This window comes from Poecilia reticulata, chromosome 17, assembly GCF_904066995.2.
Source record: "Poecilia reticulata chromosome 17, P_reticulata-male-v2, whole genome shotgun sequence".
Classification (NCBI taxonomy): domain Eukaryota; kingdom Metazoa; phylum Chordata; class Actinopteri; order Cyprinodontiformes; family Poeciliidae; genus Poecilia; species Poecilia reticulata.
In genome coordinates, this window is record NC_088846.1 from 22,358,718 (window position 1) to 22,385,357 (window position 26,640).

The 26,640-nt window shown below is 38.5% G+C and overlaps 1 long non-coding RNA gene across 2 annotated transcripts; it reads right to left on the minus strand.

The window, feature by feature from the left end:
• Positions 1-1,345: 1,345 nt before the first annotated feature.
• On the minus strand, positions 1,346-9,710 carry LOC103479760 (uncharacterized). Of its 2 annotated transcripts, none has more exons than XR_014084391.1 (4): positions 4,884-9,710; positions 4,334-4,615; positions 1,806-1,881; positions 1,346-1,574 (listed from the first exon to the last, which is right to left on the minus strand). It is a non-coding gene; the product is annotated as an uncharacterized LOC103479760 (long non-coding RNA). The 2 variants fall into 2 exon arrangements; XR_014084390.1 differs by having other exon boundaries at positions 4,339-4,615; positions 4,884-9,709.
• Between the last annotated feature and the right edge of the window lie 16,930 nt (positions 9,711-26,640).

A 26,640-nucleotide genomic window follows, 5' to 3' on the forward strand; every position in this document is an offset into this window, starting at 1 on the left:
TGGCTACATGGAAAATAAAAACAAGTGGAATAAAGACAGGATATTTTAGGAGTTTTGAGGGTTTGGACTTAAATTCTTAAATGATTCAGTTAACTGATTCAGGAGAATGCTGTCAACTTATTTCCAAATAAATTTAGGTTCTGATCAGGTATATTTGAAGAGACAGAAGTAGCTCGGTTAGTTGTCATGCATTGACACCAAAACCTGGACATCAGCCGAGTCTACATGCTGCATGAATGGAAATATCCCAGGGAGCCAGCGACTTGTCAGAAAGAAATGAACATGACAATTGTTGCCTGTCAACCCCACTCTGCCTCCTCTCGTTGCCTCCCCACTCACCACTTGTATGCAATCTAATAAAAGTAGGAATGCCACGAAAAGATTAGTCTAAAAACAGGAGCCATTGAAATGCACAGCCATCGCTTTCATTTCACTTCACATGACACTATCACAGTTGCACAGAAGGCTTATTTCAAAGCAGGTGGTAAATGCTGCAGCACCTCTCCCATGTAGCTCAGCCGTCAGCCCCTCAGGGTGTAACAAGAAGCCTCGCGCTTTACAAGCAAATGGACACACACACCCTTTCACAACTTGATCAGAGACATCTTGATTGTTGGCATTTCAAAGAATTATTCTCCACGATTAGTGCACTTTGTTTTTCAGAAATAAAGTACAGTTAATCTCTATTAACAGTGCCTTCAGTTCTTAAGGTGTTGCTTTGTGACCTCCTGGTTGTGTCATCGATGCATTCTGAACGTCTTGGTTGACTGGAGACTCCTGTGGGAAGCTTCTTCATTCCTCCATGTTTTTGCTGTTTGTGTTTCATGACTCTGGAAATCACTTAGGAAAAGTTTTGTAACTCTTTCCAGATAGATTTTTCCATTTGTTCTTAAATTTCTTTAAATTAGGGGATTGTGTGTTGCTTTTTGAGATCTTGTAGCCTACTTAATGTTGTCAGATAGGTTCTATTTAAGAAATGGCTTCATTCTGCAAGTCTGACAGTAATCAGGAGTGATTACTACAGTGAAACCGCACAAACATTTAGGAGGAACACATTGAGTCTCAAATGTGTAATTTTTGTCTTTTAGTCTCTTTAGTCATTTCAAAGGCTAAATTAATAAAACTTGTCCACTTTTTTATACTTAAATGTAACATTTCATACCCTATTTTGCATGATGTATAGAATTAGAGATTTACATATATGCTCTGGGTTCTGAATCCCAATATAGCTACATGTTTTGATATGCTGAACTCCTCATATGCATTTTCCATGAATACCTGCATGCATGAAAGGTGCTCTCTAAAATAAATTTGCACAAATTGTTCCCTCAGATTGCTACGTAGCTAAAGTTTAGATGCGTATATTTGGAAAAAGAAGACATTTCTGCTAGGAAACACGTTAAAAGTGACAAGATGTGCAAAGTGACCACAAATGCGTCACAACTGCTGATGCGTCCATTCCCAGCGATTCAAAAAGCAATAAAAAGGTGGCCAGAAATGTCTTCCCGCTGGACATCAGAGAAGGTGTGCCAAAATTTCCGTCTGTGTTGGTGCTGTGTGCTGAAATGGGTTTGCTGATTGAAGATGGTGGGGAGAAAAACAAAAGTCAACGTTAGTCACACACAGAGAATGATGAGAATAGGAGTTCTGTGCAATGAGGCTGTGAAGAGGAGCCTCTCTGTACAAACAAACTCATCAAGGATTGAAGTGGGACAAGACAGCAGGAGATCAGCACAAGCTAAGAATGTAAAGAGACCGGGTTGGTCGTCAAAATAAAGATGGAAAAAAAAAAAATGCCAGCTGACCCTGTGTTGACAGTAAATATGCAAGGCTGATTGCAGGGTCAGACGTCTGTCCACAACGTCTGCAGCCACGCAGGATCTGGAAAATCAATTGTAAACTTAGTTTTGCCTTCTTCAGAAGAGAAAAAAAAACAGAACAGAACAAAGGGCTTCAGTGTCAGCAGCCTTGCTCCTCTGTCAGAAAAACCAGACAAGTAAGAAGTACAGCATTGTCATTAAAGGGAAAGGATAGCTAGCATGTCATACATTAAAAACGCTGCTCTTCCCACCAATGGCTGTCAAGTGTTGTAAATCAGAGCCTTCCACAGCGGATGAACGCACTACTGCACACGAATGCAAAAGGGCACAAGATACTCAGCGTGCAGGGAGCTGTCCCTGCAAAATCAGAGTAACTAATGTGTCCGACCAATAAACGTTTTTGTCTGGGTGTGAGCAGCAGGGAGTCAGGGGTAAAACACAACCCATGTATGGAGGCTGTGGTCCTCGACGCGGCCGTCACAGGTTCAAGTCCCAGCCACGTGTCTTCCCCCTCTCTCATTACCCATTTTGTGGTCTGACCGCTCTAAATTACAGGCCACTAGACCCAATACAATCTAAAATAAAATGTATATATTGGCTTGACAGATTATTAATTTAGGAGATTTTTCTGCATTCTTTTTAGCTTCTCTGCTTTATCTGAGTTTTTTTTTTTGTAATAGGACCGAGAAAAAAGTAGTGCACAATTGTGAGATGACAGGAAAATTATATTTTCAGGTGTGAGTATGTTTGCACTTGTGACGTACTTGTTCCAGTTTTGGATGATGTATTGACTAATATGCTAAGATGTTTAAAGTTTGAGCTTTTTTTATTCCAATTCTGCTTTGTTCACTTATGTGCTCTGAAAATTTTCACGTGTTCACAGATTAATTGGACTAGGATTAAATTACATACGGGTGAACCTACTAACAATGAAGGGAATTAATTTCACCCAGTTTTACTTGGAGGAATCAGCATAAAAGGGGCTGAAAACAATGTTGACATTTTTATTGTATCTTATAATAATGCTCTTCATTGTGATGGTTTATCAAGTTAAATTTCAATAAAATGTAATAAAGTATGTGGCTGTAATGTGACAAAATGTGGTAATGTTCATTTTGTAAGGCACCATAAATTGAAATGACTTTACTTCTTAAGCATTCACTGCAATTTGTTACTTTAACAATGTCAGTGGACGAAGGCCCACAGACCGTCCAGTAACTCAGCACAAAATGCAGCAAAAACGATTGCACTCCTTTTGTTTATTTTCTTTCTCGCTTAAGAATTTTTCCATATGAATAAGTTAAAGATTCAAAGTGTCTTGCTGGAAAAAAAAGAATCCAATCTGGCACTGGCCAACTATCCTCGATAAAAAGGCTATGGAGTGTAAAATGTTTTGTGCTTTCTACCTAAATACTGAACCATGTCGCAGGGATCAGTGCTTTGTGCCAAAGAAAGGAAATTACTCTCTCCACTCGGTTGGATATATGCAAAGCTTCTATTTTCCTTACACGCACACACACACTCCCTGGTAGGTTATTGATTCCCCACCACCCATTGTGTTACACACTGAAAGTGACGCTTAACTTACAACAGATTATGCAGGAGCTGCTGCAACCGCTTTGCGAAACCGTTTGCATAAAGATACGACGGCAGGCTACTCCTCCTCGCAATGGCCCTCCCTCGCTAAATACAGACATGGAAAAGTGATTTAAAGATTCTTTTTATTTGCTTTTAGAAAAAGCAGCTTCCCCCCCACCCCCATTGCAAAAATGCTTGGCTCATTACAGATCTAGGTCAGAGATCTTGCACCCTGAGGTGCGCCACACAAGATTTGACAAAACAGAGCAACAGCATAAAATCTCAACATTTCAAAAAGCACAGAAAACATTTTACCATTTTAGACTACAGAAAAACACGTCTAAAAACAAAACTGCATCATTTCCTGGAACACTCTGCTCTAAGCTTTCTGGGCTAGATCGCGCTTTAAAATGCAGTGTTTTTGTGTACATGATGTATCTTGCTCTCCACCATCTTTCTTGCTCCATTATTAAATGAGTTCCCTTTGGTTTGACTTAATTGGATGTGAAATGCGTTGGATTACACATAATTTCATATGAATTGCATATATATTGGTACTGCTGGTCTTGTGAAAAAGTGCCTTGAAATGACTTTGTGAATTTGTGCTAAAATAAACAGAACTGAACTATCGCTTATTTCATTCTATGAAAATGTTTTAGGATTAAAATTAATTAGATCATTTACAGAGCTAATATCTAAAAGATTAGCCACATTAACTTCTTTAAGCTTTGTACAATTTTTAAATACTTGTATACTCCACTCACACAAATGGTACATTAACTTTTAAAGACACAGGATGATATGATGCAATATATATAAAAACCCTCCAGAGTACAGAAATGTATTCAGTCATTTTAAATGCTTCTTTAACTCATGTAAAGCACTTTGAATAGCCTTGTTGCTGAAAATGTGCTATATAAATAAAATTACCTTACCTTACCTATAATGTGAAAATCATGTCAGTTAGTCCAGTAGTCTACGCTCAGTCTCCATGGTAACCAAACATTGTACTGGCTGGTAGTTTACTACTTTCATAACTTTACGGGGTTTTATGAATTCAGAGAATCTCCGAAGCACCAGGATGTAGATTTTATTGTCTTGATAGATGGTTGGTCGTTGCCTCCACCACCAGGTGGATCTAGCTAGTCCGACGTGTTGCTATAGAGAAGGTGAGCAACAAAAACCACATTCTCATTGTGGTGATTTAATACGTTTAACTGCAAATAAAAAAAAGATGACATTTGTTATTAAAGACATTGTTGTATTCATAGAAGACAGAACATGATAAGGGGACTGTTGTTTGGAAAAAATGCAAAGTATAAGAGCGTTTATAGTCACACCTGAGATTTAAGTCTCTATACGTGCCTTTGGTCTCACTTGTGTTTAGCTGAGCTCTGTGCAGTTATATGCTGTGTCTGTTTTCTGTCATCTTAACCTCAGTTCATGTGGAAACCCAACTATAATGCATCAGAGTTAAAAACTCACCGTTTTTTCACTTCTCTAATCACCCCCTCTCTACAGCCATTCACTGTAGCCACCATCTGCTCCAATCTGCATGTCATGACCAGTGTCTTTTGTTCTTCTGTTCTGTAGTGTGTAGATATTTTTAGTTTTATTTAAAAAAAAAAAAATTAAATAAATGACTCCGCCTGCCTCCTGTCTGTGGTTGGAACCTCAAACTTCGAGAGGTAATATCTGTCCGTTTTAAATAATAATAATAAAAAATGTATACATATATATAAAAATAGAAATAGAAATCAATTTCGTCCCCATTTCCTGAGGAGATCGGGGCTATATATTATAGAAAATGTCTCTTAAAGGCGTATTAAAGCTATAGTGTGATATATCAAGAGAGAAATGCACAAAAGTGGAGACAAGTGAAAATTAGCACATAATTTTTCATTCGGATGAAAATAAACTAGAGAAAGTTTGTGCTTAGCGTGAAGATAATGTGAAATTTCTGGTTTAGCTAGTGCTGTCTGTCCTGAGGTAATTTCTTTCCTGTCAGGAAATGTTGGGTAATTTTATAGGAGAATGAAACACAAACTAAATGTAGAAATGGATCACTGAACAAATGACATTTTAAAATGAAAAAAGGTAATTGCTATAAGAAAAATATCCCCGTCGCCATGATAAAAATGAGCTCACTGCATCACAAGTACACATACCGAGACAAAAATTAGATTAGAAAATGTAAAAAAGTACAAGAATACGGTACAGTATCCATCAGATGTAAGACGTAATCTCTGTGTAGAAGCCACAAAGTAGACCAAACAGAGGTTTAATTTGGCCAGAAATTAAGATGAATTTCACAACTTCTGTGCTCCTGTGGGTGGACCCTGTTATTTATCTAGCAGGTACCTTTTCATTCCTTACTCTCTTTCACCAGAATAAGCATCTGTTGTCACGCAAGGTAATGCATACGTGCTTCCACATGTTTGTCTTTTTCTTCCTCTCCCCTGCATCATCTGGGCTCTGATAATCAGAGGACTTTTGAACGCGAGAGTTTTCACATGTGAAGCGCTCCTCTGTTACAGAGTGTGCCTAAATAGCAAAAACATTTACTGTAGCCTATAGAAAGGGTAGGCGTTTGGCACGGGGGGGGAAAAAAAGGCAGAGCAGCTAGAACTCGACTATTACATCAGATTGCTTATAAAATCAGGAGTTTAAATTAGTAAAGAGTCAACTAGTTCAAGAGCACAGGGAAATACAGAGCATTTATATATAACAGATGATGTAATACTCACATTTAACAAAAAAAAATACTATGAAAACATATCACTAAGATGATAAAAGTTGAGTTATTGATAAATCTTCGTGAATACTTAAACTGTCTCACGGAAGAATAATTACACCAAGTCCTTGTCCCTGAAATGTTCTTTGTAGTAGGTCTGGGTCAGGTCTGAATAAGAACAGCGAGTGCCCAGAAAGAATCATCTTCCTCATTTAGTTCTGCATGTGTGGGCGGATCTGATGAGTCGCAGTTCAAGCGTTCAAATTCCTGCCTGTATGAAATGTAGCCTTGCCTCAGGGCGTATCTACTATTCTCCCACACATATATCGTGGATCTGCGGACAGTAGTCGCAGACCCACAGTGACAGTGCAGAGAAGAGAAGCCCACCTCTGGAACCAGTGCTGAGGACACAGTAGGTTACATATTGCCCCCTAGTGGTCTGTTTGCCAATTTATTATACAAACTTGTGTGCAGCTGAGTCACTTTTTAAGGCTTTATTCCGCCTTAGTTGAAATATTCTATAAAAGGAAACATCCAAGGTTATATTGATCCTAAAATGCCTTTCATCAGTGGTCTTCTGTCCAAATTTAGAGTTTTATTTTTGAGATACAGGATCAAGTCTCGATATTTGTAAAAAGTATATAGATTTAAGAACTGTACAAATACAACATAGAAGAAAAAACCCACTTACAGTTACTATGAGAACCTTAAATAAACATCAGGGACACGGACATCATCATCTACTTTTTTTTTGTTATGTTTAGAGATCACCAAAAAACAAGTCGATCATAAACTGGAATCAACTGGAATACCAACATTACTAAATACAGGGAAGCAAGTTTGCTATCAATATGAACTGAGAGGGTGCTGACCAAGAAAAATAGCCCCTCCTCCAAAGCCACCACCTTCAAGTGCAACTGAAACTCACAGACAAGCTGAATGACTTGTTGATCAAAACAAGAGACAGACTGAGCTGATCGATCACAATGACAAAATAAGACTGTACCCACTGTAATGATAAGACAGAAACAATAGAAAAACAAAACTAATTTGTATGCATTTTGTCCTCAATAAAGTATAAAAGATATATAACTTGAGAGTAAATCAAAACTTTCATCTTACCAACTCAGATCCATTACTATATTTTGGATTCATCCGCCCACCATTACTCGAAAGACACACATTTTTTGGTCTGGCCAAAAAAATTCACATGCCACAAATGTGATCAATTTTACCCTAAATTACACATCTTTAATAAAATCATCAAAACATGTTGGGTTACCGAGATCAGATCACACACGACATCTTTCTCAGTGTGCACATGTAAATTCCAGGTAGCTGTGTTCATCTTCTAGTTGAAGTCAATAAGTTTGGGGCCAGAGCCGTTCAGAGCAGAAAGTTAAATAGAGACATATTTCACAGGCCAACTGACACAAGGTGTTATTCTGAGGTGGAGGATTTTTCCCTGCAGAATCCCCTGAAGCAGACATTAGTATCGAGGTGAACTACATCGGTCCTGCCTCGCATCAGTTTGAGCTGTTGGTTACAGGCTCAATAATGCCTGAAGCTGGAGCTCTGGAGCAGAGACCGTCTTAAAGTGGGAACGTAACATTAGTTAGAGTGGAAGTATGCAGTCAGATGGTCTTTCTGTTGCCCTTTTGCTGCCATGGCACGTCTGCAGCTGTTACCTTTTACTGAGGTATAGTTTGTAATGTAGAAAAGGCTGAACTGGTTGACTCTGCCAAGTCCATTGACGACAAGATCAGAATTTATCGGCCAACATTGTGTGCACAAACAAGGAATTTCACATTGGGGTTGAGTGCTCAGAGTGCCAAGGTATTCAAATATTAATTATTTAATTCAAAAGGGGATTATTTTGGAGCATCACACCTTTGTATTTGTGTAGAAATCGAAACATAAATAGCGACAAATAAATAAATAAATTGCTGATATATTTTTCAGATCGATCTCATCAGAGCAAACACAAACTGACCTGATGCTGCATTATTTGCTAAAGCCGTCAATTTCGTCAGTTAGTTACTTTTCCCCCCCATCACCACAGTGAAAGTTAAATTACAAGTGACAGTTGCCACAATCTCCTGGAAACCCCCAGATCAGCTGATAATTGGATGCTTCTCTACAAGAAAAGAATAACCCATGGTAACATCTCACATAATTGGTCTTGGTTTCAAGCTGGAGATTTATTAATGTCAATCGTCCCCTCCCGGCACTCTGCTGATGGTTTCGCTCTGTTACTAGAGAAGCGTGGGGACCACAGGAACATTTCCAATACTAGAGCGAGAGCAACCACAAAGGGAAAGGGATTCTGGGAGCGCTTTTAAAGTTTCTCTGGCAAACAGAAAAACTCTGCCTGTGGACCCGAATAACACTGCACGGCTTTAAGTTAATTTAACTGAAATAAAGCCTCTCACCAAACCATCAGTGGCAGAAACTGTGCCGCTTCTCCAGTGTAGCGGGTGCAATTGCATAAAAGAATGATTCTTTAAAGTGCTTTAGCTCAACAACTGCTTGTGTAATGTAGCATGAATAGAACAAATTACTACACGAACCCATCTCTTATCCTCTCAATATTCAGCTGGTGCTCCTCTAAGCAGTCATGGTGCTTAAATTTCCTGCTCTCTTTAGCAGTAAATGTGGTCCAAACTGCCGGTCAAGAGAACACCTTAAATTCATCTATGAAGAAAAAATACAATAAAAAAACAAACAAAAAAAACACACCAGTCGACTCCATAGTCAAGGCAAAAAGCCTAAAAATACATTCTCCTGTCATTGCAGCAGCAACATCTCACACCTTTATTCTGAACACATTTATTCTTTAAAGAAAATGATTAAGCTTTTTCCATCTCCATCCATCCACACTGTACAAAGCCACTAGCGGAAAATGATTGGACATATTGCAAATCTGACAAAATAAATGTCACTGAATCTTTTTTTTAACAGTTAAACTTTAATATGCATTTCTTCTGATGATTCATTTTTCCCCTTAGGTTATTACACACTGGCTCATTTACTCCAACCACTGACCACTAGTGGAAGGTTGTTGTTTTTTTTTTTCCCCACCAGGCGCAGTGAAGAAGATTGTAAAGGATGTGAATCGACCCCCGAATTTTATTGTAGGAAATTACAGCAAAATCTGGCACAGGATCAACAAATCTCCACAAAGATGAAACGTCATCTACATGTCAAACAGTTGTTTTCAGTGGTGTGCAGCAGAAAAATGCTTTTCTGTCCTACCATCACAAACACTGTAGAGTCCACTGGAACTGTGTGAGTCTGTAAAATGAGACCAAATTAACATTTTTGGCAACTAATACTCCAGTTGGCTCTGATGTAAAGGATGAATATTATGTAATCTAAAGATCACTGTTCAGTATAGTGGAGGATCTGTGATTCAAAAGTGCCGATCATTACATCATGATCTCTTTAAAATGCCCAAAACTGGTTGTCATAACTGGTATAATAATTATCCAAAACATAGACAAAAAAGCACACATCATTTCTACACTTTTTGTGCAAAATGTTCAACTTTTTTCACACTCAGTTTTTCAGTTCTCAGTCATCTATGTTCAGATTAAACTTTGAAACGCTAAATTTAACCACAAGTCTATACGTGGCATTGTATTTCTGCTGTGAGCATGTATTAAGTATTGAACCTGCAAAATCCAAAAAGTGGAAGGAAGGAAATTATGAGGGAAGAAGAAGAAAAAAGGAATGACAAGAAAAAGGACTAGTGGGGAAAAAATGGCAGGACTCAAGGAAGGATGGACATTAGGGAGGACAAAACATTTAGACAAAAGGTTATAGAATTAAGTCAAGAAATACAATCGTTTAATTCCATTTCCACTTTTCTCCAGACCTTCAAAATCAAGTGCCAAACTCTGTCAGACAGTTTAAGAATCCTGCACTCAGAGATTTGCCCCGATGACAATCTACATGCTTTTTGGCGCCATCCACTTATCAGTGGCTTTTGGCTACAAGTCTGTGAAGACCTGTCAACATGCCTAAAGTACACAGACCCATCAATCTACCTTATTGTTGACATCAAAGAAGTGGATTCGGAAAGAAATAGAAGATTCCAGACGCCTTGCAGTTCTAAGCCCTGCAAAATTAAACCAATTTTCTGAACTGGAAGAGTAAGAAAGTAAATATAATACTTTTGAAAAATGTGTTTCGTTTCCACAAGCAGGTTGCCTGTCCTTGGGCAGTGAGTCTCTGTTTATGTGAAAACAGAGATTAGACTGTTATATCCAGAATCTGTCCGTCTCCTCAGTCAGTAGACAGCGCTGAGGCGAGTACATCGCAAAAACTCGTAACTATGAGTGACACACGAAAACGAAGCAGGATATGGCTGCAGCTTAAAGATATTATAAGCTATAATAATTATTATTGTGGTTCTGGCCAGTAGATTTGTTTGCAGTGTTTCTTCATTTGTTTTTGTGTTGGATTAAAGTGAAAAGTAAAAAAAAAAGAAAAAAAACTGTAACGCCTGCTGTTGTAACAGAACAAATACGTAAATTTAAGAATTCTTATTAAAAAAACACTGAATGTGAAAAGGTTTATTAAATACAAAACATTCACATTTGCCAAGTCAAGCTGAATTATGAGGCTATAGATGATAATAAATTAGGAGACATTTGGGAGCCAGAAGTGTTGTGGTATGGTTTCCACAACAGTGCCGGCTCTTTTTCAAATAGCTCTTAATTTATTATCATCTGTAGCCTCATATTTTAACTAAACTTGGCAATATGAATGTTTTGTTTTTAAATTTAAAAAGAAAGAGCCAAACTTCTCACCACTAATGAGGATATTTCGTAATATGCTGTTGGACATCCAGGAATCTGATGAAATATCAATGTGATAAGATCTTTTTGTAAGGATGGTTTAGTTCAAAAACCTACTAAATATTAAACTATTTTGAAAAACCAGAGACAAAACCAATGTGGTTCGTTTTACCACAGTCCCAGTTTAAGATCTGCTTCTGTTATTAGTGTTTCATTGGACCACAGCATTTACTCTGATGACTATAGGTACACATCTGAAAAAAAACCTCCAGCAAATTAAACTGTTTACTCTGGACTGAACAATGTTTGTGATCAATTCCCTCAGTCAAGCTAAATTAACACTGGTTGAAATACAAAGAACAACTACAGAAGCACAAGAAACTCATGGTGGATCAAGCCGTTTTAGGGGACTGTATTCAAACATTTCATATGTAATAAAATATGCAATTTTTTAAATATCTGTGGTAGAAAAAGTTCTTGGACATGGAGCTCAATGGACAAGCTCCTTTTTCTGCTGCCTCATAACCAATCAAATTGCAGGAAATAATCAAAATTCTTATAGCAGAAAATATCCAGAGTAGTTCCTAGTTCATGCATTGCAAACTATGATTTAGAAACAATCTCCAGCATCCGTCAACAGAAAAGACTGTGCTCATCCTAAACGATCAACACTTAACCTCCCTTTCCACATGCAGAAGCCGCTGCCTGTTAGAGCCACTGTTCATATTCACCACATACTTCCAGCTTCCAGTGTAATTGAGAGTTTGCTCTGTAACTCCAGCATCAAGAGGAGCCTAGCAGCGCAAAGCTCTGTGTACAACACAGCAGGAATTCCCAATAGATCAACTGGATTTGTAATATGAGATGTAGCCAAGACTGTGGAAAGCATCATTTATTTACTGTAGATAAAAAGCTGCTGCTTTTGCAAAGTAAAAAAAAAAAAAAAGGGAAAAGAAATAATTTCAATCTACATGAGCTTTTTGGGAAACCTCTAATTTAATGGTTCTTCCTCTACCTAAAATGTAAAACACTAATGAAAGAGGGAGAATAATAAATGGACCAGGATAAGCTGGGGAAATTGCTGATAAAGAGAAAACTCTTACAGAGACTAATGTGCTAGAACGCTGCCCGATTATTTTGTACGCTACCATCTCGTCTCATTAGACAACTATTTGCCGTTTTGACTGATGCTTGAATGCATACCCAGGAAGGGGTTTAGGCCGAATCCAAAATGAAACAGACATGGAAGCGGTGAAAGCCGGGCAAACGGCCGGACGGAGGCAGGATTCACATTTCTCCAACTCTCTCCCTCTAGAAACCCCGGCCTGATAGAGCGCTGATGAGTAGTGAATGCTGCGGCAGATGAGAGGAAGACAGAGGAACCCACCGAGAGGTCAATAGTTCTGCACTGACCTGTGAAGAACTCCATTATACCTCGATTACATCTCTGGCTCTCTCCCTTTTTCCAACCAGCCAATACCGGCCCATAACAATATCATTGTTGCCAACTGGACCGCAGTTGTGATTCAATCACAGTCCCTGTACAGAACAGCGTTACACTGTCATCTCTTGCTCTTGGCGCTTGTAAGGACCTTGGATCTGATATAAAATTCCAATATGATGGCCTCTCGGTCAATAAGTTACCATGCTTTTTGATCCCAAAGCTTGTGATCTCACAGCAGAAAAAAAAAAAGCAGTGTTGAAAAAGATCTTTTGAAAGACAATTGCAAAGATGATTTATATGACAGGCAAACTGCCTTGCTTCACTTTCATAAAACAAATAAAGAGAATATTAGGGACTGAATTTCATTACATAACATCAGTGCCTGTACTTGAGAGCAGCAATCTGTCAATGCTGAAGCTACGCTTTTGTCAATGCCATTATGACCAAAGAATTACACGCCTGATTGTATTCACTTTGCCCTTACACACTCCTGATGCAATTCTTTATGCTCTTACAAGTGACAAAATTGCTCTCGCTGGAAACAAGTGCTCATTTGCATGAGTCCATTTACATGATGGAGTACAGCAAAAAAATTTAAGAGAATAAAAGCCATAAAAAAATTAATCTTAAGTGGATGTCCTACCTTTTGTCAGGATTAGCACTTTAGGTATTTGCAGTAAAAGTTGGTCAACCACTTTAAGCGCCGACAGTAGAAAAATGGTTCTTAGACAAAAACAATCCATTAGTTATCTCTGATATTTCTGGGGAGTAACAAAGCATTCAGGACAAAATTAAAAGGATTGCATGATCTTGGGTTTATGAGGAAACAGGAAGCTCTTTTGCTTTCACGTAGAAAGTAAAGGTTTCCCAAATCACAAGCTTTTTGTGAGATGCTGTGTTGAGTGTAATAAGTCTGCAACTTGCATTTGTTTTATGCTTATCCAATTTGTAGGCAGTTCTAATGCCACAAGGCAGTGAAAATATTTCCTTTTTATGTTTTCATGAACAGTAAAAAGGCTTTCTAATTCTCAGAGAATCTCTATTCGGTGGATAATTAAGTAGCTCCCTTTTCAAAATCAATGGCAGCTTATATTTTGTAAAATACAAATTTTATGTAGTCCAGATTAAACGGAAACCTTTAAATAAAATTACTCCACTGTAGTGCAGATGGGAAAGTTCAAATCAGATTCATTCTTTACATTCTCTTCATCCAACTCCCAGGATGAGACAGTACAGGTCATCAGTTTCATGAGAAATGCACAGGAGATAACAAGATCCTTGTATTACTTATGGGAAACGAACTCCCCATTTTTCCTTCTCACACAGAGAGTAAAAGTAAAACAAATCACAAGTTGTCATTTAAATCGCTTAAACTGAATGCATCGAGTTCATAAATTATCTGAGGTGGCGCTAGTCCGAGAAAAACATGAGGAAGTCCTATACCAGTTTTTACAAATGGTAAAAAAGGTTTCATGAATCTCAACCTCTGTTCAGTGTAGCTAGGCCTGTCACGATAACACATTTTGCTGAGCGATTAATCGTCTAAACAATTATTGCGATAAACAATAAAATTGTTTCAAGACCTTTTGACACAGTTTTAATGGAAATGACTAATCCATCCATCCATCCATTTTCTTACACCCTTGTCCCCTAACGGGGTCGGGAGGGTTGCTGGTGCCTATCTCCAGCTAGCGTACCGGGCGAGAGGCGGGGTCACCCTGGACAGGTGGAAATGACTAAGGCATGCAATTTCCTGCCATAGATAGATACACTTTATTTTCAAAAGAACACATAACACTGGAACTAAATCGGTCGTGGCCGCTCCGATCTAAATCAGGGGTTTTTCCCGACTGGCAGCGTTAACGCTGAATGTGACAGGTAGCCAATCAGAAAGCGCGGATTCTTCTCCGTGCTTTCTGAGGAGAAATAACGAGGGGAATCCCAAACAGCTGAAACAGCGCAACATGAAGTCCAGCGGACATTGGAGATGATATGTGGAAACAACATTAATATTTATTCAACATTTCGTGCAAATAATATAGAGATGACAAGGGGAGGAGTTGGAGCCAAATTGATAGCGCAGTTGATAAACCCTGTAACTTTTCAGCTGTTCTTCGTTAACGTGACAAATATGTCATAATGATTTTCATTCATTCAGGACTTTACGTTGACTCTAGCCACATGCATCACAGGTAGATTCTAGTAAAGCATTGATTAATGCCCGGTTTTAAAGTTAGTTAACTGGACTTGTAGCCATTATTTTGTGCTCAGGTGGCTGGACACCACACGGCACGACGAATCCGATTGAACCGTTATACATAGGATTTCTGTCGGCTAATGTGTGGTCTCAGGTTTTGAAAATGGGCCGACAATCGGCCGACAACTCGTGTAGTGTGCGCTGGACATTACACTAAGGAAATGAGGAAGGGAGAGGTTACTGGAGAGCACCGGAGTTGAGCCTTTTTTCATTCAGTGTCATCAACAGAAGGAAAAAAAGGCTGGAAGAGACGATAAAGACGATAATTAAAATGAGGTCGATAGGTTTAATTTATTGTGCGATTAATTGATTTATTGCATCTCACTATTTTAAAATGGTCTTGAATAGTTTATGTATTTAAATAGAGATGATGAAGGCTGTCCAAATCCAAGGGCTCCTCCAAGTGCAGCCCACATGCATCATACTCTTCTCCAGATGTGAAGGTTGAGTCTGGTGGACGGTCGGGCAGAACAAAAATTAAAAATTTTAATCAGTTGTGCTGTTAGCCTTTTATCACTTGCATAGAAAAGTTTTTGAACAAAAATAATCAATTAATGAAAGAGGATTAAATAACACTACAAAAATCTGCAAGATTTCCAATCAGTTTGTAATTAGCACCATCACGGTTGCTGGGCAACAGAACATGCCCAGCAGTAAGGGCAGGAATGGATCTGTAGGCCAGACTGGTTTCAGTGCCACTCATTTCCAGTCTTAATGGCCAAATCCAAGGACACACTTTTCTATGGGACTCTTGCAAAATATGTTTCCACTTCATCATATTACTCTTAATGCAAACAGCGGCCATAATTAAACACGAAGTCACTTTTAAAAGTTGTAACTGGGGACAGTCAAAGTTCCTCAGTTTCCCAGTGCAAAATCTAACTTCAGAACTGTTTGGTTTCATTAAAAGTTATGCATTTCTCAAAATAATAATAATCATTTGCTGAAGTGGTTTTCTTACAAAAACAAAGATCAGTCAGTGTACACTGCCTGGTCTCCTCAAATCTCTGTCCCGGTTTGCTCTCTCCACCCCACTGGTGAAGTTCATCAGCCTAATCAGGACTTTGTGTGCCTCTCACAGTGGTCTGTTTGCTGCTTCAGGACATTTTAGCACCAAACAGAGCACAGCTTACACCGCACATTGTTTCTTAGCAAAGACGAGATGGAAATGTAAGGGAACTTTCCTTTGCTTTTAACAGCTGTGACTGTAGATGTATTTCTGCTCTTGCATTATGTAATATTAATGGTCTTCATCCCTCCTTTCACCTACACTCCATATCTACTGTCCGTAGCCTCGTCAGTCACCTTCTGCATCAACGACTGCTGCTCTCTTGTGTTTGGTGTTCTTTAAAAGTCCCTTCATAAGCTTCAGCTGGTACAGAATCCAGCTGCTCACATCGTTACTAAACCCCAATCTTTTCATCACATCACCCCAGTCTTACAGCAGCTCCTCTGGCTCCCTGTCAAATTCAGAACACAATTCAGAAATTCTCTGTACACTCAAGGTTATTCGTAACCTTGCTCCTCCCCGCCTTTCTGATGTCTTTCATATTTCTGCTTCCTGCCGCAGCCTGAGGTCTTCCTCCTCTCCATATTTTACTGTTCCCTCTGCTCGTCTCAGCACCATGGAGAGCTGAGCTTTCTCCCACTGCATTCTCCCAAACTCTGGCATTCTCTCCCTGCAAACATATGCAACACCGATACTCCACCTCTGTTCTAATCCAAACTCAAAGTGTATCTGTTTAAGATTTTTTACTTAGCGTGATTGCCATTTGAAATTGTTAATGTGTAGTTTTTCATTTGTTTCTTATACGCTGCTTGATCTGTACAACGATTTGAAAGGTGCTTCTACATGTAACGCATTATTTATAGATGTTGGTATAAAAGAGCTTTTTTTTTTTTTTTTAGCTATTTTATACCAAAATAGTTTGCGAGTGCCTGCTGGCTGCAAAGATTAATGTGTGGTTTGTGCCCAATGAGTGACTGGAAGTTATTAGAAACTATTTTAATTGTAAACATTGCGTTAAAAAAAAAACTTCAGTAAGATGAAAAGACTTCAGTAGACTGAAGTACTCCTCTTCTGGTATGAATGAAACCTGTGATCTGTGATGTTCTTGCATTTTTCTTTTAGCCACATTAAGGAAGCAACGTTTGGGTAGATCTGGACAGTCAACAGCTAATAACTGCTCTCAAGTGTTAGAATGTTAAAAAAAAGATTTTTTTATTTGTGTCATTCTGCTACATAAAGTGTCAAATGGAGTCTGCAGAAATGTGAACTGCAAAACAGTTTGCATGTGAGTTTTGTGACCGAAAATAGTGAGTAAGTCTGTGAAGTCAAATATGAGTTTGTGAAGATTACTCACGCACTTGTTATTTCTGTTTAAACGTTGACACAGTTTCCCAACTGGAATTGATTTTTAGAATGCAAATCCTGAACAGTCTGTTGCATATTAGAGGGAGTGATGGGTTTTGTGTTTGTTTGTCTGGACCAGAGGAGAAATTGATGGATTGCAGGGGGCATCGCAGAAAAACAAAACAAACAAAAAATAAAAAACAGATTTAAAATTGCAGCAACTGCTTTTTCCTGACTGCAGTGAAAATTGGGAAACAATGCAGAGGTGCATGTATTAGAAACTTAAAATTCATATCAACTTCTTAGCAAAGTTACTTATTTTAGAACCTATTTGTTTCACAAAAACATAGATTACAATACCGACTACTTTGTTTTAATTTCTGAGCATAATGAGCTCAGAAGATGTGCAGTTCCACCAGGTGTTTTGGTAATTGCTGCTGCCACTAGTCTGATGGAGTATATACGTTAAGGGAAAGGATGGGGAAGGAGATTTCTGTAGGCGGCAGCCTGGTTGGGAACTGAAGCTCCAATGAACATTGTATGAGAAGACATTAAGACCCCAAAAGGTTGCCAAAGATGCTTGAATGAGTTTAAGCAAAACTGTGTATGTGTTTGACGAGGGACTGAGTGTAATTAAAAAAAAAACAGCTTTAGTAAATGTGAAACTAAGTGAACATCAGTATTGTGCAAGAATTTATTTTCATTTAGTTTTGATGCTCATAACGTTGAATCAGCTTATACATTTTTATCTTCCATATTGATATAATTTAATGTGCACATGAAAGCAAACAAATAATTTTGCTCAGGTTCCCTAAAATGTAACTAAGCATAAATTAAAATCTTCTGTGTCATTTATGAGGCAGAAAAGAAAAAGGATAGATCTTCTTGTGACAGGTGTTGCATCATCGCTTTGCAGGCAAACAAACATTCCCTTTGTGTGTTAGATCACACAATTTTGTTCTCTACTTTTAATATCACTAATGACAAAAAAGGCACCTGCAGCTCTGCCATCACCACAGTTATCTTCCTGTGAGTCTTTGTGGAAAGGAAATTACAAACAGTAAACTGATCCAGAGATGTCCAGAAAGCCGTGTGGCACGTCTGCACAGTGATTCATGACGTTATATTCAGCTGCAAGTAGATGAGCCCGAGGTAATGAATGAGCCTTAAACAGGGCTTTGCCCCCATCATTAATCTTACAGGTCTGGGCCACGAATAAATACAGAGTCACTCTATTAACACAAAAGAAGACATCCATCTGGCTAAGCTTCCTTATATTTACGTGCAAAGTATACATATTGCTTTAAAACAAATATATAATTGCAGCGTAGGCTCTAATAACAACTAAGATAGCTGTAAACACCCCCAAAAAGACAATAACAAACCTCTCTGTAAATAAAATGTAAAATAAAAAAGATTTGCTGTTGCACCGGGAAAGACTGAATGAAGCTGAAATGTGGAATTGAGCTTGTCTAGTCTGAGCAGGCACTGAGCTGTTGCAGCTGCCGGAGCAGAGGAGCCCCTGATTTATGTCACCAGGTGATTGATGCAACCGTCATTTCACACCTAAGCTTTTTTTGATGAAACCGCCGTCTTTGAAAGTATGTCAGTTTCATGACACACTGTGCAAGCTTTTTCGAGTCTTGCTCTTCTCGGAGCGCGATAAGAAAACACCGACAAGGATGTGACAATGTTCTTCACGCTACGAGACGAAGGGATCGGTCGTGTATTTCCCCCCACATTCAGTTTTACAGAACAAGCCTCAGAAATTGTTGGAAACCTCCCGAGGGTTTTTTGATGTGTTGAAAAAAGAGGTATCCGTTATGAGGAACATCTTGTTCAAATCCCTTTCTGTACTTCTTTTATCAGTTATTCAATTTTATTTTTATTGTTATTTTTTTTGACAGGCCTTTGTCTAAGTTTCTTGATGAATTTTCGAATAAGTCAAAGGTTTAAATGTGTTTTAAAAATAAAAAAAGGATAACTGTTGTTCCTAAATAAAATTAATTTAAATATATTTTCAGTCTACTGTCTACTTCAGTCTGTGAATGTCAGTCAATTAAGCCAATGTCTATGAAATATGGAGACTTGAAAACCCCCCTTCACTCCTAATGTGTTGTGCCGTGTTATATGCTTGTAGGTGTGCTACACTGCCCCCCAGAGTCTAGGAGAATATTGGCTGCAGTGAGGACGAGCCACACAGAACAAAGGCTGCATCGTGCCGACTCAGCTCTCATTTCCAGCATGTACTGTACATGCATAAAGCAAAAACCAAGCTCAACATTGAGCCGTTTCAGCAACAGGCACTCAGTGTACGTAGGGAGTAAAACGGATGATGAATAAATAAAAACGCACCCCGTAATCACAGATTAGTGTGGTGGAGGATTTGCGGCACTGAGGGTGTGTTTTGTAATGCTGTAACCTTGTGAAATATTGTGAAAGATGAATACGAACATAAAAGAGACGTATATGGCTTCATGATCTGCTGGACTTGAAATTTGTATTATTCTGTTTGCCTGAATTAGATAAATTGCTGTGTTTAGTTATTTTTGGTCTATTCTGGGTCCCTTGACCGTACCCCGTTTCCCTGAGCGCCATCATGCTCTCTGCACACCTATTGCTCATTACGTAATCAGACTCATCCGTTTCTTCCTCTAGAATTTCGTCATTCTACGTTTGGGCGTCTACTCTTCACTTATTCCTTGCTGCATCATTCTTTTCTACCCTGCCATGGTTCTACTGTGCCCTGATCCTGCTGGTTCTCCTCAGTCTTTGGCTTTCAATAATTAATTCCCCTCCGCATGATTCTGCCTGTTTGTTTGTGCTCGGGTCCTCTAGCACTGCAAACATCACATAAAGGGGTTGCACAAAGTATTACCAGCAGGAGTGGCAATATAATTGAGGCACCAGTGATTTTGATAAAAGCAGCTTTTAATGTGTGACTTTTTTTCTCCATGCTGAACAGATACACTCGAATTAACCAATAGCGTTCGGACAATTTTTCAAAGTGAGATTATGCTGCTGCAATCAAATCTGGAAATATTGTGGGGCTTTTTATACATTATTACCAGGGGTGTTCATTACAACAACTTGTGAACACACACAGTGTTTGGTGCTGATAAATTACTTAGATGACTATACAAATGTATTAGTGTGAATGATGCTTCATTACAGAAATTATCACCACATTGCCTGATATTCTGAAAGGCATGCATTAATGCTTGTCAGCATCATTATATTAGGGTGATGTTGGCTGATGCCCTCAGACATAAAATGTTATTCAGTGTTTTGTTTTCTCCAATAAATCCCTTGAGGTTTTTTTTTGTTTTTTTTTTCCCCCAGTAATAGCCATTTCCCTCCGGTGGATAATTGCTTGGGTTTGACTCATTTCAAAGTGGTCTAGCCAGATTGCCTTCACCTCTCTCCCCTTTTTTTTTTTTTATCTTTCACCTGAGCCAGTGTACCTGCCATTAGTTTCATCTAACCTCATTTCCATCAGGAATTGACAACGAAGCAAAACAAGCTCAGAAACTGTAATACTTACATTTAAACCTTCCAAAGGACGGCTTAGTGAAAGGCGCTGCCTGGGGAATTAATCACACCACAATTTGAGCATTTCACCTCTTTAACAAGCAGCTTAATTACTCTTATTCTGAAGTTCAACACTCCAAAAAAGATATGAGCAATTGATTTCAATAAGTCACAGGGCTTTAATTTAGACCAATAGAAGCTATGCATCACTTGGGTATATGCCTGCTATAATTTACTTCTTGACATCAAGATGAGAGCAACCTACTGCAATACAGCAGTGTCCTCTTCAGCCCTTTAGTTTCAATGACATAGTTACATAAGAGCTGTCAAAAGTATCTTACATGTGAAATTTATTTATTTGCCATATAGCACTTCTGCACTTCTTCAGTAACTCCTTGTATCCCACAAACTGTTTATCCTCATGTGACTTCAAAGGTTTAACATTCAAACCAGGAACAACTCAAAAAAAAAAAAAACACTTCTCAAGGACGATGGCACACTTACAACAAGCCTAATTGAGAATTTGATCTAGTCGCTCTAGGGAGTGGACAAAGTGCTGCTGTGAATGTTAAAGATTGAGCTATCAAGATTTGATCAGAGGTAATCAAAATGCTGGCCTACTTTTAAGTCACTTCCATCTTTATCACCAAACTGTGAAGGAATGCACTAAAAGCATAATTTATACTCTATTCAAATTGCCACTGAAGCACAGAAAGCTTTAAAAATGTCTTGTGGGTGGGGTTAGAAATCAATTAGCTTATGATACAAAGCATAAGAGACACCTAAACAATAACACAAATGTCTGATTATGAGTTTAATGATAATCACATTTTAAGAAAATCCCCCATTTGTGCTAAAATTGTCAAGCATTTTCAGAGATGGCTTTTATTTGAAATGATGGTAATATTTGTTTTTAACTGCTGCCATATTTGCTTAATGACTTTATTCTCTTCAGTGATGTCAGCAGGGCTACTGAAATTGATGTTTATGATTCTGAGACAGCTACTTGGGGGGCTAAAACCTGCAGGACGGGACAGACAGCGATCCGGGTTAATCATCAAGCAGAGAATGAAGGTCCTTAAGTCATGCTTCCTGATGAGCTGATTAACGCCAGGTGTGCAGGCTGCGCAGATCCAGACGCATCCTCCAACAAAGATCCTCTGTAAACGACACAAAGATCACACCCCCACTCCAGAATCCTGACACCTTTACTCCCTGAGAGCCTCCACTGACCTCTGGCTGCTGCTGACCCAGTTGAGGTAAACATAGCAAAATGTGGAATAGCTATGAGCCATTTAATCTATTATAATAATGACAAAAAATATTGCCTAAAAAACCTAATTCATGTCACTCCCTCCCTACTGTATGTTCCTGACCCTGTTCATGTAGTAGTACTCTTCTTTAGCATAATTGGCCACATTTGTAGTGCATTTACACATGACTAGGCACCAGCCTTAATCTAAAACTGTATTAAATTATCAGCTAAATTTACTCTTTATCGCATTGCTACAAGCCTCTGTGTCTCCTGACTCTCTACCAGCAGCTCCGTTTGGCCGGTTTGCTTCTGTCACCCGACAAATACACAGCTACACGGTGTATGGATATAGAAACGCAGATTTCAAATTATTACAGATTATTATCTCCTTAATATTTGTCACAATACTCTACCTCATGACTAATTTATCTTTATTCTATCAATCTCTCCTGTGAGCCACTTGGGAAAATTATTTTGATATCAGACGTATGAACAGTGGGACAATTTGAAATACAAGAATCCCACATTTTGATAGCATAGTAATTGTGGATGGATAAAATCATAGAATCTGGGGATTATTGTATTTTTCCCACCAAACTTTTTTATTGGATTTTAAACAGTTACTGCATTATTAATGATAACTGAAAATAATGACAAAGTGTGTGGCTTTGGTATTAGGCTATTTTTTTTATCTCTGTTGTTGAGACTCTACAGTTATGGCAATAATAATGACAATTATTTTATTTGTCAATGTTTTTAATAAAACTCAGACAATTAAGAAGAATAAAACAGTTGCAGAATATGATCAAATCAATTGGAATACCTGCATTGTCAAAAAGTTAAATAAGAAATAGCATAAGTCATATCAGTGCTACTAAGTGGAAGATTTCTGAGATGGTGGTCAGTTTGCAAAGTTGGGTTTTGTTTTGTAAGGGTGCTGTTATTCCTTTTATTAACACATGTGACTTGTAGAGAAGTCCATTATTCCCAGTCCTCTCTTTTTAAACATGCAACTTTTAAGACATGCAACTTGGTTTCACCTAATTACCGAGTGCAGCAGTAGAATCCAACAATAAAAATCAGATAGCTTAAATCCTGTGTAGGTGTGATTAGTGACCCCAGGTGAGCACAATCAACACAACGAATGGCAGCTGAGTGAGGGGAACGGCCGGCTAATCACAAAACTGAAAAATCGAATAATTAGAGCTACACTAAGCAGTAAGGAAACAGAGCTAGGTGTGCAAAATAACTCAAAATACAAGAACAAGAATACCAAACTCTGCCAAAAGTAAACACGAAGCCCGTGGGACCAGGGAAGCAACACGGTAGCCTTGAAAATGAATTCACAGAAGCAGGTCTGTCTTTTGTGGGGAAAATGAATTGCAATTCATCCAGTTACTGTTGAAATATTTCAGCCTGAACAAGAAGTGGCAAACTGACCAACCATGACCGCTGCTGTAGCCCTTGAGTCAAAGATTTATATCTATTGAAAGCTTCACTCTAGAGCCATTTATAAGGTTGTATTTGTAACCTCACACAAGAATTTGTGTGAGGTTACACACAAATAGCAGGGAATTACACAGCTAATTCTTAATGGTTTTAATTGTAAGAAAATTAAACACCTTAACATATCTATTCGAGCTATTCTCTCCAATAATATTCCTAGAGAAGCGTCCTAAAAATAAGAGAAAGAACTGCGAAATAAAAAACAAAAACTCGCAGTGAAAGGCAGCTTGTTTCCAGGTAAACAAGCTGCTTGCAGAAAAGACTGTTGCCATGCACTGATTAAAGACAGAAAGCACCGGATCTTTCATTGCGACTTCAAAAATGAGTTTCTGTTGTGAGCAGCTTTGATGCAAACTCACAGTTTCAACCTTTGGTGGCTCTTTTGACAGGCAGCACTCGTACACGGTGACGAAAAGCCCCAATTGAAGCGGGAGGAATGCAACCTCTTTTCTACAAGCTTTCAGACCAGTAATGATTAGCTCTCTGGCGGTTTCCTCCTAAGGCGAGTGATTACGACATGCTCTGCAAACTATGACACCTTTCACCTGGAGCCCAAACAAAAAGAGCACCCTAAAATATTTCCCGAGCACTACTTAGAAGAGTCGGGGCTGGATTGTTGCTTTTGCTGTCTCTCCCCGGCGAGAGCTTGTGTTTATTATTCAGGTTGAGGACTTGTGGGGGAAATTGGTTTTACTAATGAAAATTACCTCCTGGGAAAACAAATGAACTGTAACGCCGCCAACAAAGAGCTGCGTACCTGCTATTTCCATCTGGGGGTCTGAGTTGGATGAGAGCTGTTGAGTATGAATCATTTGTCCCAGTATTTCGCCTCCTTTTGCCCCTTGCCCAGGCTGCGAGTGCTGCTAAGCCTCTATAAGAGGAATAACCTGAAATGGAGGAACACTTCAATGTCGCCCTTTCCTCCTCTCTTCTACGAGTGATTATACAATTGATTTTTTTTTTTCCCCACCAGTGGTTCCTGCTACAGGAACAGTAATAACAATTTATCTTGGCTCCTTGTTCCATTACAGTCGAGCTGCGGTGAAACCAGAGGAAAAGTGCTGTGTTTTATGATTTATGGAGGCTATTTGACCTGTGTTTATTAGAGAGATCTACAGAACGTGATCCAGACTTAGAAAATAGACTATGAGCTTTGCCCTGTAATGGCAGCGCGAACAAGATGGAATGGGTGTCCCCGATGATTGGAAAACAAACATGACCAGCAGCACTGGCGATGTAGATAGATAGATCAACTCTAATGCTTTGTTAAAGTCTGAAAACTTTTCTTTTTTAAACAAAAAATAATGTATGACTACAGCAGTTTTGAATACAAACAGGCTGGTCCAACTTATTGCATAGCATGCTTTGGCAGAACCACAGAATCTCAGACATTAAGAGTTTTGCTGAATTCCTCTTACAGTCCTTCTGGGGTCAAAACCTGAATAAAATAATTCTCCAAACACACAGCAGTATGGACATATTTAGTTTGACAAGTACTTACTTTTATTTTTCCCACCACCACCACCCAAAAAGTACTGGTAATGTAACTTTTTTTAAGCTTAGATGTCTATAACCTAAGCAAAAATGTTGAAAGGTAGACAACTAATTTAACCTTTATAACAGTTACAGTTAAATGTCAATGGATGTCCAAATAGGCTGGCTGTCAAATTGTATTTCAACACTTTATTCAATATACTCCTTTGTGAAAGTTTCATTTAGAGCCTTCCTTCCTTCCTTCCTTCCTTCCTTCCTTCCTTCCTTCCTTCCTTCCTTCCTTCCTTCCTTCCTTCCTTCCTTCCTTCCTTCCTTCCTTCCTTCCTTCCTTCCTTCCTTCCTTCCTTCCTTCCTTCCTTCCTTCCTTCCTTCCTTCCTTCCTTCCTTCCTTCCTTCCTTCGAAGTTACCATATTTGAAACTGGTAACTTCAAATATGGTAAATATATCTGCTGTAATTGTGAGGTTTCTGATTTATGCTTGAAAATTGCCCTGAAGGACAGATTTCTATGAAAAAAAAAACTGTTGAAACCTTCCTGCACTTTTAAGTTACCTAAACTTTAAGTTGTTAAGAATTAAATTGACTTTTTCTCTACAGTCTTCAGTTTTTGTCAATCTTTTCCTTCCTGATACAGATTTTGATCTATTCAGATTTAGTGTATGAATTATAAATTGAGAAGATTGAAACAGCATTGAAAATATTTTCTGGTGCGTTTCTGCCTTAGGGGCTCACTAATTATTTATATTGGGAGCAAAGTTGACACTGTGTTGCTGTGCAAAGTCATACAACACGGTTTTCCTTTTAAGACAAAAGACAAAATGATTGGAGAATTGAAATTTTCAACTGGTTTTTAGCTCTGCATAGTAGCAATTAGCGCGGTTAACTCAGCTTGCTAACCTGTGTGTATTTCCTTGAGAATTTTATTTTTGACTTTATATTTCAGATTTCTGAAAGGTTGCCATTATGTCCAAATGCAAAATCTTCAAAACAAAGCAACTTCACTCCAACTTCATGTTTTCTTCATAAGATCTTGTTCTCTCTTACAGCCTGAAAGAACCACAGACAGAAAATTGTGTCTTTTTAAATGGTTTCTCCTTACTCACAATATCATAAGTTGAGCTCATTTTTTTAAAGCTGAACTCAACTTAGTTTATTTTCCAACCAGCTAGCCAGCAACCCAAGAAGCGCAAATATTTCTAAATAAAGTTTTAAAATGATTTCTGTCAAACTTAACTCTGCTAGAGGAATTAAATACTTGAATTTGTATTTAATGCTTGAGAAAGTGTGAAATGATAGAACTTAGTGTTTGTTATCTTCTACATTTTCATATTTGCCCCCTTGAGTAAAGCCTATTTGGCATGTTTTAGAATAGACTAAAACATCAAGTCAAATATATGATCAATCGTACTTGTAAGCATGTCTTTGTTTTTCCTATTCCTAATCTAAAACATTTCGACTTTTATTGGGATCCATAATAACTTTTCTTAATGGAGTGTTTTAAAACATAACATCTATCTTCCAATCCACCTTCACTGAATTTGGCCGTCTCTCCTGCGGTTAGTGATAATATTTAACTGCAGACGTTATCTCCTCTCCCTCACATCTATCTGACAGTAAGGGGGAGCATGTTAATGTCCCACATGGGTCTGCATGTAGCATGTTAATTCATCCGTAGCCCACTTGATTAATGACGAATTGCAGTGGAAGAGTAAACACAGCCAGCCTCGGGAAGCTCCACTCATGACTACACCTGCACAGGACCTTATAAGAGCTGTCATGGCCAATGGATTCCAGTCATTTTTTTATATGACCTTCTGTTCTTAAGTTTACTTTCCCTGGTACGTTGCGCCGTTTGTTTGTTTTTTTT